We start from the raw sequence: 14,834 nt of genomic DNA, 5'->3' as shown, positions 1-14,834 counted from the left end.
CACTTGAGAATAGCTCAAAGACAAGTCACAGTGGGAAAGGGAGGGAGTAACACCAGTCTCTGTATATGCACATATTAAAGGAAGCCAGCTGCTCCAAAATACCCTTGGTCAGTGAATGGCTCCACAGGCAGTCTGTAGTTCAGTAAAACTGACTTTTTAAAGAGTAATACTTGAAAAACAGAAGGATTGTTTTGGAATTATTTTTTTTCCCTCCCCACCCTTTATAATCAGAGTTGCTTTCTGCCTAGCCTCTAGCAAGTGATAGTTAGAGCTTCTGCAACCTTTTTTGCAAGACTGTTAAAAAGAATGTGAGACCATCTATGCTGGAGGGCCCTACACAAATTACCTCGGGGTAAGATCTATGTGCTAAAGCCCTCTTCTGTTTTCAAGCAATTCAACTAGACTGCTTCAGCTCCAGAATTTTTACTGTTGATGCTGATTTTGTATGCTTTGTTGATTAAGCTCCACCACTTCTACTGTTTTTCTGTTCTTACAGAAATGAAAGCAGTAATAGCAATGGTTGGAAAATAGAGCTCACAGCAAATGTGAAGCTGAAATGCTTGTGTCTTCCTTCCTTGGCATGTCTTTACTGAAGGCTCTAAGAGACTTCAGTTTCATGTTGCATCCAGTATCTCCTGTCATATGAACTACCTAAGACTTTGCAAATGATGGTAACTCCTGTCTTCCAGCCAAGTGTGAATAACTTTTCCTCCTACCTAGAACTTCTCTTCAGTTTCAGTTGAACATGTTCTTCACTTTGGGAGCTACGTTGTGCAGACCATAAATTGCCACATGGCAAGTGCTAATTCTTACCTGTGTAGGTAAGAATGAACAAACTAGAATACCTAGATGAGCAAACCTCTCTGAGAAAGAGGAGAGAGAGAATGTTTGTCCCTATAAGTTTAATTCATAGTGCTGTTCCCTACAGCTCTTTATAAAGTCCAATACACATCTTCATTGCAATGAGAAAGAACTAAGAGTGGGCAGCATCTAGTTGAGATTTGTTACGTGATCAGTTCTCATGAAGAAAGAAATTTACTGGACTTAAGACCTCATCAGCAGTTCTGTGCTTATCTTTATATTGTCAAGTCCTTACAAAGAAAAATGGTCTCTCTTTTCTTTTTTTTTTCTTTCCCACTACATCAGAAAAAGTACAAAGGAAAGAGGAATGGTTATCTTTTTCAGTATTACATGAAGTTTTTCTGTATCTAGCTGGAGTCTTCAGCTAAATAAGGAAGTCATGAAAGCAAGTGGGGAGTGAATAGAACTTCCAGGAAGAGGTAGTCCAGCAATTGGCCCACTGTTTTCGTATTTATGAGACTTGAGTGAAAGTCCCTTCTCGTAGGAGAATTTCTATAGTAGGGAAATGGTTTCACTTTTCCACGCCTCAGCTCCTCACTTCTCCTGTCAGGCTCACAGTGTTGCCTTTCTTGAGCTTGATGTAGTGGATACCAGCTCACTCTGGTTTCAAGGCAGTATTCACTGGGTGGGAAGCATTTGGAGCACTCGTGCTCCTCTTTTTTTTTTTTTTCTGAGGAAGTTGGACTGTGGTTCTAGCAAATGCTATTCCAGACTTCGCTCGGTTCTCACTTCTCTGGTCAGGGAGTATAAGAAAGAGAGAGACCCAAGCTGGTGTGGTGGTTCTTTTTCAAAGGACTGGTGAAAAACTTAGTATTTTGAGCAGAGTGGGAGGGTGTCAGGATATTTGCTTGCTATTTCTCTTTCTCCACAGAAATTGCTGAAGATTATTTGCATGTGTGTGCACAGTGGGAGAAGATGCCTAACTGAGATCCAAACACAAATGAAACAGAACTTGAAAAGTTCAAAGCTGACACAATCCAAGTCTTTGCTACTAGTGAAAAAAAAAATCCTCTATTTTTCCTTTATTTTAAGAAAAACCCATGCATCTTCCTTTAAAAAAAAATGCATGCATTAAAATCAGCACACTGATTTTGGGGAAGAGAGGGAGATTTCTGTTCCCGAAGCCTGTTTTTAATCATCAGATGAATTTTGAGACAACCTCTGAACATTCAGCACTTGTGGTCAGTCTTCCCCACCCAAAAAACTAGTGGTTTTTGCAGACATTCTGTAAACACAGGAAGCTTTGACTGTGTCTCTAACAGATAGGGAGACAGAAAAGCAAAATACACACAATTATAAAGGCAAAAGCTAAACTTGCCATGCTAGCTCTCAGGAATGTAGTTCTGAAGTCTATAGCCAGAGCCAGATGTTCCAAAGAGAATATCCCAAATCTGTAAAGTATAATTCTGACATAACCTGCCTGTGTTTTAGGTTTCTTTCATATTACTGATTTTTTTTCCCTGAAGTGTGGGACTTTATATACTGAGTCTTTGGTTCAGTTTTGTTTCTTTGGAGGGGGAAAAGGGCAGCATGGAGGGCTAAAAAACTATGCTGTGCAGAATTCCCATGGTGTTTGGGCTCCTGATGATCTCATAGCTGGTCCTAATTTTTGTCTGCTGAAATATTAGCCTCAATTTTAAGCAGTGAGTTTCATGGATTAAGCATGTTTTATCCAAGTTTTCTCTTAATCTATTTTAAAATTTCTGTCTTCCAGCTCCTTATTCAGCGTCTCATCTAATTTTAAAATTAGGGTAGCCAAAAAGAAACTCTTGTCTTTTTTCTTGCACCATTTCTTATTTTATCTATCCTAATTGTTGTTAATCTTTTTTTCTAAAATACACATTTTTGTTCCTTTCCTGCATGTTTTTTTTCCAAGAGAAGTTTTTCTTTGCCCACATGCTCACCAGAACTAAACCCGCTCAGACAGGTGAAGGTAGCCCTTTCATTCCTTTTAATATTGTCTTTTTTTTTTTTTCCACTTGAGTGTTAACATTTGTAACTTCATCAGCCCAACAAACAGAGGTTTTAACAGATCTGTCAACAATTAGCCCCTATGGCAGTTATACTCAGTTATTAGCAGGTGAAATTCAGAACATTTTTTCCAAAGTACATTACTTCTCTCTGAAAAGTCATTTGCCTGACGTTAGTCTGTCCACTTTCCTCATTTATAGCCAGTTAAAATTACAGGAGACAACTTTTAACTGGGAAATCTTTAACAATTTCTGATTATTTCTGTGACCAAATTGTCATTGTTGAAGTAGCTGAATCTAAGGGCTTTTAATAGTTCTGAATTTGGGATTATGAATCAGAATAATTTCTTATTTTTCAGAATCAATATTATTTGATTACAATATTCCTTGTAACTTCCACAAGTTGAAATAGTGTATATTATGTAGTAGTCTACAGTTTGGAATGATAACATCAGAGGTATTGAATCTTTAACCCTCACTCTATAGCTTGTGTTCAGTAAAAAACTCACTTATCGTTATTGTGGTTTTGCTGGAAGCTGTTTGATTTGGTTTGGTCAAACTATCCCCTAACATCCCAGACAGTTTCCATATAGAATCTGCCTTTGGTGTATCACTGCCCTGTCCTGCTCCTGCTTTTTTATCAGCTTGGCCTGAAATGTGGGAATTCCTATCCCCATGACTAACAGGCACTGATGCAGTTCTCCGTGCAAGCTCTGCACCCCCTGCTCCTTTGCTTTGAAACCAGTTAATGATAAAGGAGGAAGGATTCCTGGCCATTCACTGTGCTTGCATGATACCTGTAACACTGTGCGCTCATTTCCCTGTTTTCAGCCTTAAGCTACACATGGTAAATAAAGAAATACCTTGTTAGGTACTAGTCAGGGTGCTGTGATGGCAACATAGCAGATAAGTTGCATATGTTAATATGTGATTTACACCAAAACCTCATTTTAAAAGAAGTCTGAATCACCTGTTCTCAAGGAAACTGTCAACAGCCTTGGAGAACTCCCTGATCATAATCAAATGTCATCTGGCCCCAGCAGCTGCAGGCTAAAATCGACTGTTATTGGGTTTAAAAAAAATAAAATAAAAAAAAATTGCAGTCCTTTGTTCTGCTGAACTGCTATTTTCAGCAGTATTTTTTGCTAATTCATATACCACAAGCTTCTGTGGGAGGTGTAGTCAACACCTGTAGATGCAGGATTCTGGATTAAGTCATGTGCAGTCATGTGGAAACAGAGCCGTAAGACCCCTTTTCCATTGGGAGCATCTGGTCCTCAGTGGCACACTACGTCTGTGCCACCAGTGTCCCTGAACCCAAAAAGATTTCACCCAGTCCTGTGTTTTTGCATTGTACTGATGAAGAGCTTGGGGATCTGTGGTCAAAGATCACCATGTGGGTGTTATAGATCCTGGATCTTTTTCTTGTGGAGATTTATTTATTTATTTGTGTAGTAGATTTTGTGAGCTGCGAAACACTTGTCTGGCAGGGGAAATCACTCAGTGACTTGCTCATTTTTCTTTTTATCTTGAGTGTCTAATTTCTCCTTTAAAAATAAGCAGTGGAGGTTCTATGCTGAATTCCAGTACTGAATAACAAATCCCTGACATCTTTTTATAAGATCAAGCAAAAAGTGTGCTATGAAGTAACCAAGAATCTACTGTTTTGGGTCTGAGTTTTGCTTTGCTCATTGCCTGTGAACTTAGAGTGTTACTTGTTGCTGTTAATGCTGTCTGTGGTGCAAAGTGGAGTTCTTTTGCCCTAAGATACGAGGATACAAATGAACTGAGGGAGGAGTCCTCATGTTTGAATCATAGAATCCCTGTAATCCATGTAATCCTATTTTGCTGAGACCTGGAGTGTGTATATTTGCTTTGCTAGAGATGGCTTGGATAGTCTGTGGCAAAGCTGGTCAGAGTCTTACCTGGTCATCTAATGCCATGTTAGTCTAAGCCTCTTGTCAGCAGCTGTATTATCTCAAAGACAAAACTGTTGAAGAAACTGATGTGATTCCATATGGTTTCTAGCTCCAGTGATTTTAATGATACTTCATGTTGATGTTTTCAGTTTTTTAGTAAAATGTTCTCCCTCTTCCCTTGGTAAGATGTGCTGTATAAATTGCTAGAAATAATTAGGATGTATTCTCAATAAAAAGCAATGTAGTGGAAGATGGCAATATACTTCATTTGTGTACAGTTCTCACAGTGCTTCACAAACAGAAATTTTTTAACCAGTTTCAAACATTTTCACAATATACAGACTCAAAACCAAAGGGACAAAGCAGGTGAGGGACGTGGTGAAGGCACCAACTGGGAATCGGTGGCAAGTTCTGGCTTAGAATAGGATTCCTTTCTTCTTTTTAATCCCTGCAATGTTACAGGAGTGTTATAAAAACCTTCTAATTTAAATAAGAAAATTATGTAATATTTTTATAATCCAATCCATCAAAACAATTACATTTGTCCTTAGTGTAACATATTTAAATTTAAAGAACAAGATTCAAAGCTGTTATGAAGCTTGGCATTGTAATTTATTGAATAACTTATTTACTTAGGGGAAGAAAAAAAATATATCCCCCAACCCTTTTGTCAGAATTCTTGAGAGCTTAAGGTCTTCATGCTTTGAAAACCAGTTATTAAACAAAATAAACTGTGTGCAGGAAGGAGCGAAATTTAAAGTCATACAGAGTTCAAAAAGGATAAAAAGAAATACAAAGAGCTTATTCTCAACACCTCTCAAGCTTCTACACTAATGCTGAGAATTAATTAATCTCAGATTGGAGGCAGAAGGATCCCATTGTTTTTGCTTTAAAATGTATTTTTCACTAAAATGAAATATCTCATATGTAACATTTCAGACCAAGTTATCTTTTATTATTTCTGTTTTTAACATGTGGTGCAGGAATTTATTATCTTCCCCATTTGTAGAGCACCCAGCAGCCAGAGCTAGGTGTTTTACCTATGCATCCATCCTGAGGCTGTATTTTGCAGAACAGAGGAGGTGGTGCAGGTACCCTGGTCAATTAGAGAAAACAAGGGTCAGGTCTACTCTGGGGAGAAGAGCCCTCTAGGAGCAATCCCAGCTTTAGCTCCAAGCAAGCTGCTGATTCGACATTGAGCAGCACAATATGCAGAGGTACCAGGCAGAGTTTGGTCCTGGCAGTGCTCAAAGTGCTAATTAGCCCATATACCTTTGTGTACTAATGCAGCTGAACTTCTTTCAGTTCCGACACGAACTTGTTTAATACTTGCTTGGGGATTTTTTACAAAGTGCTCATTACGTGATACATACGTGCCTAAAGGATCTGCAAAATGCACCTGGTAATAAGTGATGCTGTGGGAAGGGAAAAAATAAATAATAACAATACCGGTACAGGAAATGCATTTATACCCTGGAGTATTTTAGAAACAGGCACATGTATCTTGCTTTGCAGCCAAGTAATTTGGAAAGTACTTAGTGTGAACAAGAAGGACCCATGTGTGTTGTATACGAAGTACTTTTCTGATTTGAGTGGTTGTGGAGAACAACAGAATGGAATTAATGCTCTGCTTTTGCAAGGAAAATAATGTGTGAAACAATTCTGGTTTTCATGACAGCCCTGACAAAAGCATGTTGGATTGCTTTTCTAATGCAAGCTAAGGTTTAGCTGCTCAGCATGACCCCCAACTTCTGACACAGGATTTATTTCAGCAAACCAACAAGTCTTAAAACACAACTTAACTGTTACACACTCAAATTCAAATATATCAGTAAAATGTTTTAAAACTCCCCCTTTTTTCCTTAGTGTTTCCTTGGCATCAGTGTGCACATGTTACATATCTGCTGAATATTACCAGTTTTATTAATATAAGTGGGAGCAGATGAGTGAACACTGCCTTGAAAACCATTCAGGCTGTCTGGGGCAACAGCAAAAACTAAAAGCTGTCTAGACAAAAGTTGAACCAGCAGCCTGTCAGGGACTGAAAAACTGCCCCTGTCTTAAACAGCTTACACTTGTAGCAGTTTTCAGTTTTCAACAAGGTCTTTAGAAGGAGTAGCTGTTGGCATGCAGAACATCCTTCCCTCAGTGATGAGTCAGAACGTGCAGTCCCACTCATCTCTATAGCCTGGATGAATGAGTCCAGAGTATCCAAATCTCACTAACTCTCAGCAGTTATATTTTTGAAGCTTTTGGTCTAGAGCTGCATACTAAAGAAGAAAAGCTGTGAGCTGCCTTCAGTTTCGCCAGGATTTGTGTTTGATATGCTGGTGTCAGAAGTAGAACATGAAGTCATGGAGCTTCTGTTAGAAGTTATCATCCTTTCTCATAAACAGCTCAAGTGAAATTGTAATCAACAAAGTAAAGCTTTTGCAAAAAGGGCGCTGGGGAATTCTGCCTCTGGTTAGGCTCACTGTTGGCTGCACAGGAAAAGCGTGCAGTTGATTCTTTGTAAAATGTTAACTTCAGTCATGAACTTTCAAGAGTCACTCTGGCAGATACTCTAGTAAAAGTCCAATTGTTTGCTAAGCTTGTTGTCCTTGCAGACAAATGAATGCTAAAATAGCTTCTAATGAAACTTTAGCTTCTGGCTGGCGCCTAGACTGTTACCCAGCTACAGCTGGCAATGCCATTTGAGAGCCAGTTTTCAATTCTTCTTGATTAACAATTCATACAGACCACGGGACGGTTAAGATGGATGTTAGACACATTGACAGGCAGAGGATTACCACTTCAGACCGTTTTACTGCTGGCACGTGCAAGCTGCTGTTTTGCTAACCATTGTTATGGTGCTAGTGATTAGGTGGGAGAGGTGTGACACCAGGTTCTAGACAGATTTCTAAACAACATTTTGCTCAGTAAAAGTGGTCTGTAAATTGGGAATACAGAGGCCATTTTATCTTCCTAGTGAAAAGGAGCTGTGAGCTCCAGTGATCTGCAGTGATCTTAATGCTTGAAACTGTGCTCTGCATGCTGAAGTATGCATGTCATGGTGTACTGCATTAACTCCTCCAGACCCCTGCAATAAGTGTGCAGAAGCTGTTCCCTTTGCTATTACTCAAGGGCTGTTTTCTGGTAATCCCATGGCAGTCTTGTATCCAACATTCCTGTGTAGCTTTCCCAAGGAAATGGGAAGCCATTCATTTTGGCATTATGGTATGTGAGATAATTTTAACTAACCCAAATACTGTTTTTCTCTGAAGAAAGATGGTATTCTTCATGGAATATGTAAACTTTTTATTTCAGATACTCCCTTTGTATCTGATAATTTGGTTCTTACATTGGAACATAAAAGTACGTCTTCTGAGACTTGGGGTACATTCAAATGTAATGGGAATTGCTTTTCTCTATTTCACTGGGGCAGAGATGAGTGTGTAAATGTAAATTGTACAGACCCATGAATTCTGTCAAGAGCTTTCTGTGGCAAAGATAGCATGAAGACTAATGGGAAAGTCAGGGAAGTTCTTTAACTAGAAAAGGATTAACAGCCAAGTGACTAGGGAAATGTTTCAGTTACAAAGAAGAAGGATAAGGAGCTAATGAGAAGACAGATTAATATGTATTTGTTATTCCAGTGGATTGAATTTATTGCGTTTACTTTTTCTGAATCTCATCTGTCATGGTAATAACACGTCAAATTGCGGGCTCAAAGATCTCAGTGATATAAGATGCGTATTTGCTATCAGAGAGAATAGGAAAGAACAAGCTAAGGTTGTGGGATACATGGAGATAGATGTCAGAAGGGTAGAGTTAGTACCTGGGCTACACTCATTTCCTGAGCTGAGACTAAACAGTTTCACAGTTCTCTTGCTGTGGCAGCAAGCTTCAGGCTGTACAAATATAAGGCCTGAAGTGGAGGGGATAAAGTATTATTTGTTCTGCTACATGAGGAATGAATTTCATAAAATAAGGCTGAATGCATCTTTCTTCCCTCTCAGAAAAAAAATACTCAGATCAGAGAAAATAGCTTGAGTTTCAGTAGAGAATTTTTCTTTTCCTTTTAAAAATTTTATGTTGTTCCCCAGTGGGTGCAGGCTTGATGGCAACAGCAAAACTTTGTCCAGGACTGGTAGGTGTAAGAGTTGACAAAAAATTCCACTATTTAGAGACACAGTCAGGTTCTTAAGATCTTCCCACCAGAAAGGTGAATATTCAGATCAGATTTTTAAAGTTTACTGTCTTCCAGAAGTAGCCTCTCTACCTTGTAGACTTCTATAACACATTTTGACAGTTTTATTGCTCGCTTACTTTGTGGAGCTATAGTTTGATTGAAATGGAGTTATTGCTGAAGATCAAGTGTAACGATAGCTCTATCTGCTATCAGAAAATTTGCTTTTCCCAGAGCCAGATTCTCATAGCAGAAATTCCCCATGCTGGTATTAGTTCTTGGCTAGGAATCTCTGGGAGACTTCTATCCAGTTTCCTAGGCCATCAGTCATAGGCAGATAGGTTGAATTGAGGCTGCATGAAGGTGGGCATGTCTTCCTAAATCCTGTCCAAATTCAGATTGATGCCTTTTTGTGTGACAGCTGAAAACTTCCACAAAACCAAAACTGATTCCTGGCAGGAGAGGAGTGCTCACAAGTACACCCCAGAAGCTTCTGCTGATTCACTTGCAGGAGCAGCTTTTTCTTTTTTAGCCTTCTGTGCTGCAGCAGTTGCTACTGCTGTACTTTCCCTGCCATGAACTCTGCTATATGATTTCAGGACATTCCTAAAACACTTCCAGTTTTCTCATCTGCAGCCAAGGGAAGGAAAATATGTCTGCCCTGATATGTCCCTACAGCACCTCCCCTCCGTACTGTGATGTGAAGGGGTGGACATCCATTAGGTTTCTTGTCTCCTTTTTTCCATTACTGCTCTGCTCCGTTGTTCACTGACAACATGTTGCTGTATGAGTAAAATAAATCCGTTAAGGATATGCAATGGTGACTGGTCTTTGTTGTGACAGGAAAAAAAAAGAATCCTCAACAAAAGTGGAAAGCTAAACTTCAGCTTGTAGTCATGTAGATGTGGCAGTAGATGTTACAGTGATAGTGTATTTATCTTTATATAGCTCAAACTATTGGCAAATGAACTGTTTAACAAGGATGGAAATATATGCCTTTTGCAACTATAGGCCTTCTTGTTGTCCAGGACAGTGGGTCTTTCTGTGGCTTTTTTCTTGCCTTGCATTCAGTGGAATTGGGTCTGGTACCATTTGACATAGTGTAAATCAGGGGATTCTGCACCAGTGTAAAGTTATGACCAGGCTCTTCCACCAGGAGAGAGTCACTGCCTTTTGGATTTATTGATTCACAGTTCTTCTCAGCTTGGTGCTTGGGTACACTTCAGTTTAGTCTTCTGTTTTTCTTTCCCCCACATTACATATGACTTGCCCTGTTCTGTTACTTGTCCTTTTCAGTGTTCTTCTTTTCTCTTCCACAATAGCATCCTTTAAATCAAAGTGGACTGATGTTTTTTTGCAAGACTTTTTTTTGAAAACTAGTTTACTGTAATCAAATTAAGTCAAAGTAAGTGACTTCAATAGAGACTTCACTAAGTGGAACATGAATCCAACTATGTATAAATACAAGCAAACAGCTTTAAATTATCTTTTAATCTTTTTTGGCCTAAAGCTCTGGAGCTATAAAAAAGAAGGATGTGGGAAAATATCTTGCCAAATGTTGTCTTTCCATTACTTGTTTTTCATTTATTTTTTCAAAGAATTACATTAGTAATTCATAACTACCAGCTAAATCGAATCTCATTTTAAAAGGAAACACAATACAAAACTATGGGAGACATGTTTGCTCAGCTGAAAAAAAGTGAATAACAGTAGTGTAATTTGAGTGAAAGGAGTCTTCAAAAAAAAACCCACAAAAAAACCCACCTAACTAGACCTATTTTAAGATCTTAGGTCATGAGTTAGGTCATGAGCTTCTTAGCATTTGGTGTGGTATCTGAGTAGACCCTTGGATTATAGATCAGGGCAGGTGCAGAAGACTGGACTATAAATACTTCTGCCCTTAAGGAGTTTGCAAATTTATTGAATAACAAACCAGACAGAAACATACTCATTCTGAAGAGGAAAACTATTCAAGTGTTAGAAGAATTTAAAGCTTTATTTTTCCAATGTATCATCCCATAGTTCTTAATTGTAAAAGCTAAATTGCTCTTCACCGTTAGCTTAGAAATGTTACAGAAGACCTTTTACAGAGTAACAGCATGTATTTTTTAAGCATGACTGGCATGTTCAGGGGTATTTCTGTACTCACTTGCTGCCTGCTGAGCTGTGCAGAGAACTAGCTGTCAGGATTCCTACCCTCTATTTTAGGGCCTTCTCTTGCCTTATGGCTGGAGCATATATGACCAATTCCCACAGGGGAAGTTTTTCCATTTATACACTTCTCTCAGAAATATTTCCCCTCAGCTCCCTTAGTGCAAAGCTCTCAGACATCCTTACGGGATAAAATACACTAACTGTAGTGACTAAACCTGCCTAACTTCATCACTATTGTTTTATTTGTTTTCCTGGTGAATACAGATGTCTTCAATTTCCTATTTATTATTATATGCCACACTAATGTTGCTGTTCCCTTTGTCTAAAATGAACCTTCTGTTTTACAAGGGTTGCAGAGGTCTCAGAGACCTTTGAGAACTTAGTTTGTATTTTATTTATATTTGCCTCCCTATGAGGGAACACTCCACTTTTCAAATGACACATACAGGCCTATGAGTTCACTCTGACTGACCTAATTTGAATCCTTAATCATCTTTTAAGAGACGTGTTTTCCATAGAACTGGCAGAACCAGTTGTAGTATGAAGTTAGGTGTCATTTCCTGCATATTCCTCAAAAAAAAAAAAAAAGAGAGAAAAGAAAGAGCAATTCCAAGGTTATGTTTGAAGTTTTTCCAAATGAATTATATCCGCCAGCCCTTTTGTCTGTTACCAGAATCAACAGTGTGAACTCCCTTTGACCAGCCAAATCCATGCACAAAAAAGCAGATCCTTCTCAAGGCAAATTTCTGCCTATGTCAAGGGATATATAACATGATAGAAACATCATGATATGAACAACTTCCAGCCTTGCTCTGGGAAAAAATGCCATATTGTCAGTAAGCCTGAACTGTAACATCACCTAGTCATAGGAGGAGTAGTGAATTTCAAAAACAGTGTGTAATTTTCTGGTCCTCTGTGTTGGCTGTGTTGATTTTCTAAAGAGTCTGATTAGATTAACAGAACAGTAGGTACTCCTCAGAAGCAAATAAAACTGCTGCTAGGGAGCTCCTACACCATTTGGCAATGTGAGAGGTAGCTGCTGTGGTGGAAACCAAACCAAGTGACATTACAGAATTGGCATTACGTCAGAAAAGCAAAGTTTATGCTGCCTTCTTTTTTCAGTATGCAAAAATAATTTGTATACTGTCTTTCTTCACGTATCAATTAAAGAGGGAGAGACTATACAAGCTGTTTGATTTCCAAGCCTGTCTTTCTTAGCCAGCTGGAACATAAATTTCCAGGCAATTGAAATTGTTAATGAAAGGTATAGCAAGCATGTTCACACATGTCTGTACTTTTCATATTCTCTCTATGAGGTAAAAAAAATACTAAACACTATCAGTCAGTTCAGCCCCATGGATACAGAGTCATCTTTATATAAGCAAAGCTTATTAATTGGACATTTTCATGTAAGTGGAACCTCAATATTTTGTTTTTCTGTGGAGCTGATCGCATCCTCCAGATATTTAAAAAAAAACCTTTGGGTTCCTTTCCTTCTCCCTGCATCTCATACTTTCTCATGTATCCCAGGGGCTCCCATGTCATGATTAACATTCTTTTAGAAAAATGGAGCTGCACAGGAATGCTTTAAGAGCTTATCAGCACCACTCCCAAATTAGCCAGAATGGATACTGTTTGTGTAATTTCGCCAGACATTTTCTTTCCCCAGAGCCAGAAGAGCTACCTCAGTGGACTCCCAGCCATCATACTCTTCACTTTTTAAGAAAACTTTTGTGGCAGAGGAGTAAGTTCTCCTAAACTAGGAACAAAACATGCATTTCATAATGCAGTTGGGTTGTTGAATGGTATGTAACTATGTCTTAAATATTCACTGTGTTTGCCTCAGAAAAGCCCTTAATCTATTCTAATTGGCTATATTGTAAAAGTAAGATAAGCATAAACAGAAAAAATACACTTTACACTTGTCTGTGATTAAATCTGTAGAGTTTTTAAATACTATGTTGCCTGGCCCTTTTAAACATTCTGTGACAGTGCAATGCTTTTTGTATTTTAATGGGTTTAAATAGTATTCTTTTGGAACTGATAGATAGGGATGAATGGACAGTATTGTCTGCATGTGAAAGAGAATTTCACTTCATGATTTTACTATTATGTTACTATTATTGTCATAGGAGTTTGGTTATTAAATCAATGCAGTGAGAAGTCATCTTTTCTTAAAGCAGGCATAAGCCAAGCTTCCATTTTGCCAATAGTCTTCCACGCTCTCTAGCAGCAACACATGAGAATCCCTGTGCCCAGTTGCAAGCCTCTCGACACAGTTCAGAGCTGAGCTCAAGCGTATGGACTTTCTCAGGAGCAGGGGAAGACAACTGCTGGTCTGAACACTGATCAGAGGACTGTGCTGTCTCGTAGACCTGAAGCTTCATGGTGCAGTTTGTGGAAGCTCTTGCGGAGCTGGACTCCCAAGACCTGCCCTGGCAAGTACAGGAGGCCAGAAGCTGTGGGTCATTCCCTCCTGCTACAAAGTAACATCAGTTCAGCGGATCCAGTGACACCACCAGGGAGGAATTTTTTGCTGCGAGTGCTGAGCGCAAAGAGGCTGCTTAATTTTCTCTTTGTGCAACCCAAATCCTGTGGGGCTCATGCTGGTCTGTGTGCTCGGCGCTGCACGAGGGAGCGTGCGTCCTGGGGACTGAGCGTGTTGTGTCTTGCTGGCTCTGCTGATGAGACGGGGAGACCTGCCTGAAGCCAAAATAGGTCTCCACTTAATTATATCTTATTTTGTTAATTCTGCCTCTTGCTGGTGATGCAGGCAGAGGGTGTAAGCCACCCCTCCAGCCAGTTTCTCTGTCCCAGCTCCCCCCGGGCTCCATCTCTCGCAGCTCTGGCTACCCCCAGGAGGTAGCTGCCCCCCTACTGCCCCAGCTGAAGGCGTTCTATCTCTTCTCTGCCTTTCATTTTCAGTTCAGTGTTTTTGCCCTTCCTGCAGAGCCACAGGTCCCAGCGAGGGGCTGCAGAGGCGGGCGGGGGGCGCGGGCAGCGGCAGCCGCTGGCAGCTCTGCCCTGCCTTGGCACCGCAGGGGCCGAGTGGAGCCCTCCTGTGACCCCAGGGTCACCTGCCCAGAGGGCTGGGTGGCACCTCAGCCCCTGCCCCTCGGTGTGGGTCCCGGCGGAAGCTCTGCCCGCGGCCCTGCCTGCCCGGACAAGGCCTCGCCGACAAGTCTGGTCTTCGTGCTCGGCACGGGCCAGCCCGGCACCCCGCTGCCCGCAACTGCTGTGTTCAGTAGAGGTGCCCCTTCGCCCCTCTCCCTCCTTCTTCTTGTCTCTGGCTGCTGAGGGGGAAGGTCTTAAAAGGCCTTAATTCTGTACGTGCACGCAGTTAACCCCTTACTGCCCCTTCAGCTGCCCCCCTGCCCTGCGTGTTCCGCCCCCCCTCCTGCTTTGAAACGGGCTGATTTCCAGGGGTGGGGACAGCAAGGGGTTGGTCTCCTCCGGGCGCTTTGCCCGCCCCGACCAGCCTGTGCTGCCGTCTCCTCCGCTCCCCCGGATCCGGCTTGCTGCCTTTTTTTTTTTTTTTTTTTTTTTTCCCCTCCTCCCAGGAGTAGCAGCGAAACGTCCCGTCCTGCCTATTTGGAAATGGGAACAAATTACTCCCCCGCCTTACCTCGCCCGTCGTATCCCATATATAGTCATATCTACGGTCAAATGGCAGGCAGCAGCGAATGGGAGCGCTGAGCCTCCCAAAAAAAGCTGGGGGGGGAGTGAGAGAGGGAAGGGGGTAGGAACGAACGAACGGAGGAG

At 40.7% G+C, this 14,834-nt stretch overlaps 1 long non-coding RNA gene across 1 annotated transcript; it reads right to left on the bottom strand.

The window, feature by feature from the left end:
• Positions 1 to 10,887: 10,887 nt before the first annotated feature.
• LOC127388930 (uncharacterized) lies at positions 10,888 to 14,831 on the bottom strand. The gene is made up of 2 exons (XR_007890487.1): positions 14,698 to 14,831; positions 10,888 to 13,775 (listed from the first exon to the last, which is right to left on the bottom strand). It is a non-coding gene; the product is annotated as an uncharacterized LOC127388930 (long non-coding RNA).
• Between the last annotated feature and the right edge of the window lie 3 nt (positions 14,832 to 14,834).

This window comes from Apus apus, chromosome 10, assembly GCF_020740795.1.
Source record: "Apus apus isolate bApuApu2 chromosome 10, bApuApu2.pri.cur, whole genome shotgun sequence".
Lineage (NCBI taxonomy): Eukaryota > Metazoa > Chordata > Aves > Apodiformes > Apodidae > Apus > Apus apus.
Note: the sequence above shows the minus strand (reverse complement) of the source record. Positions and strands in the feature narration are given on the sequence as shown.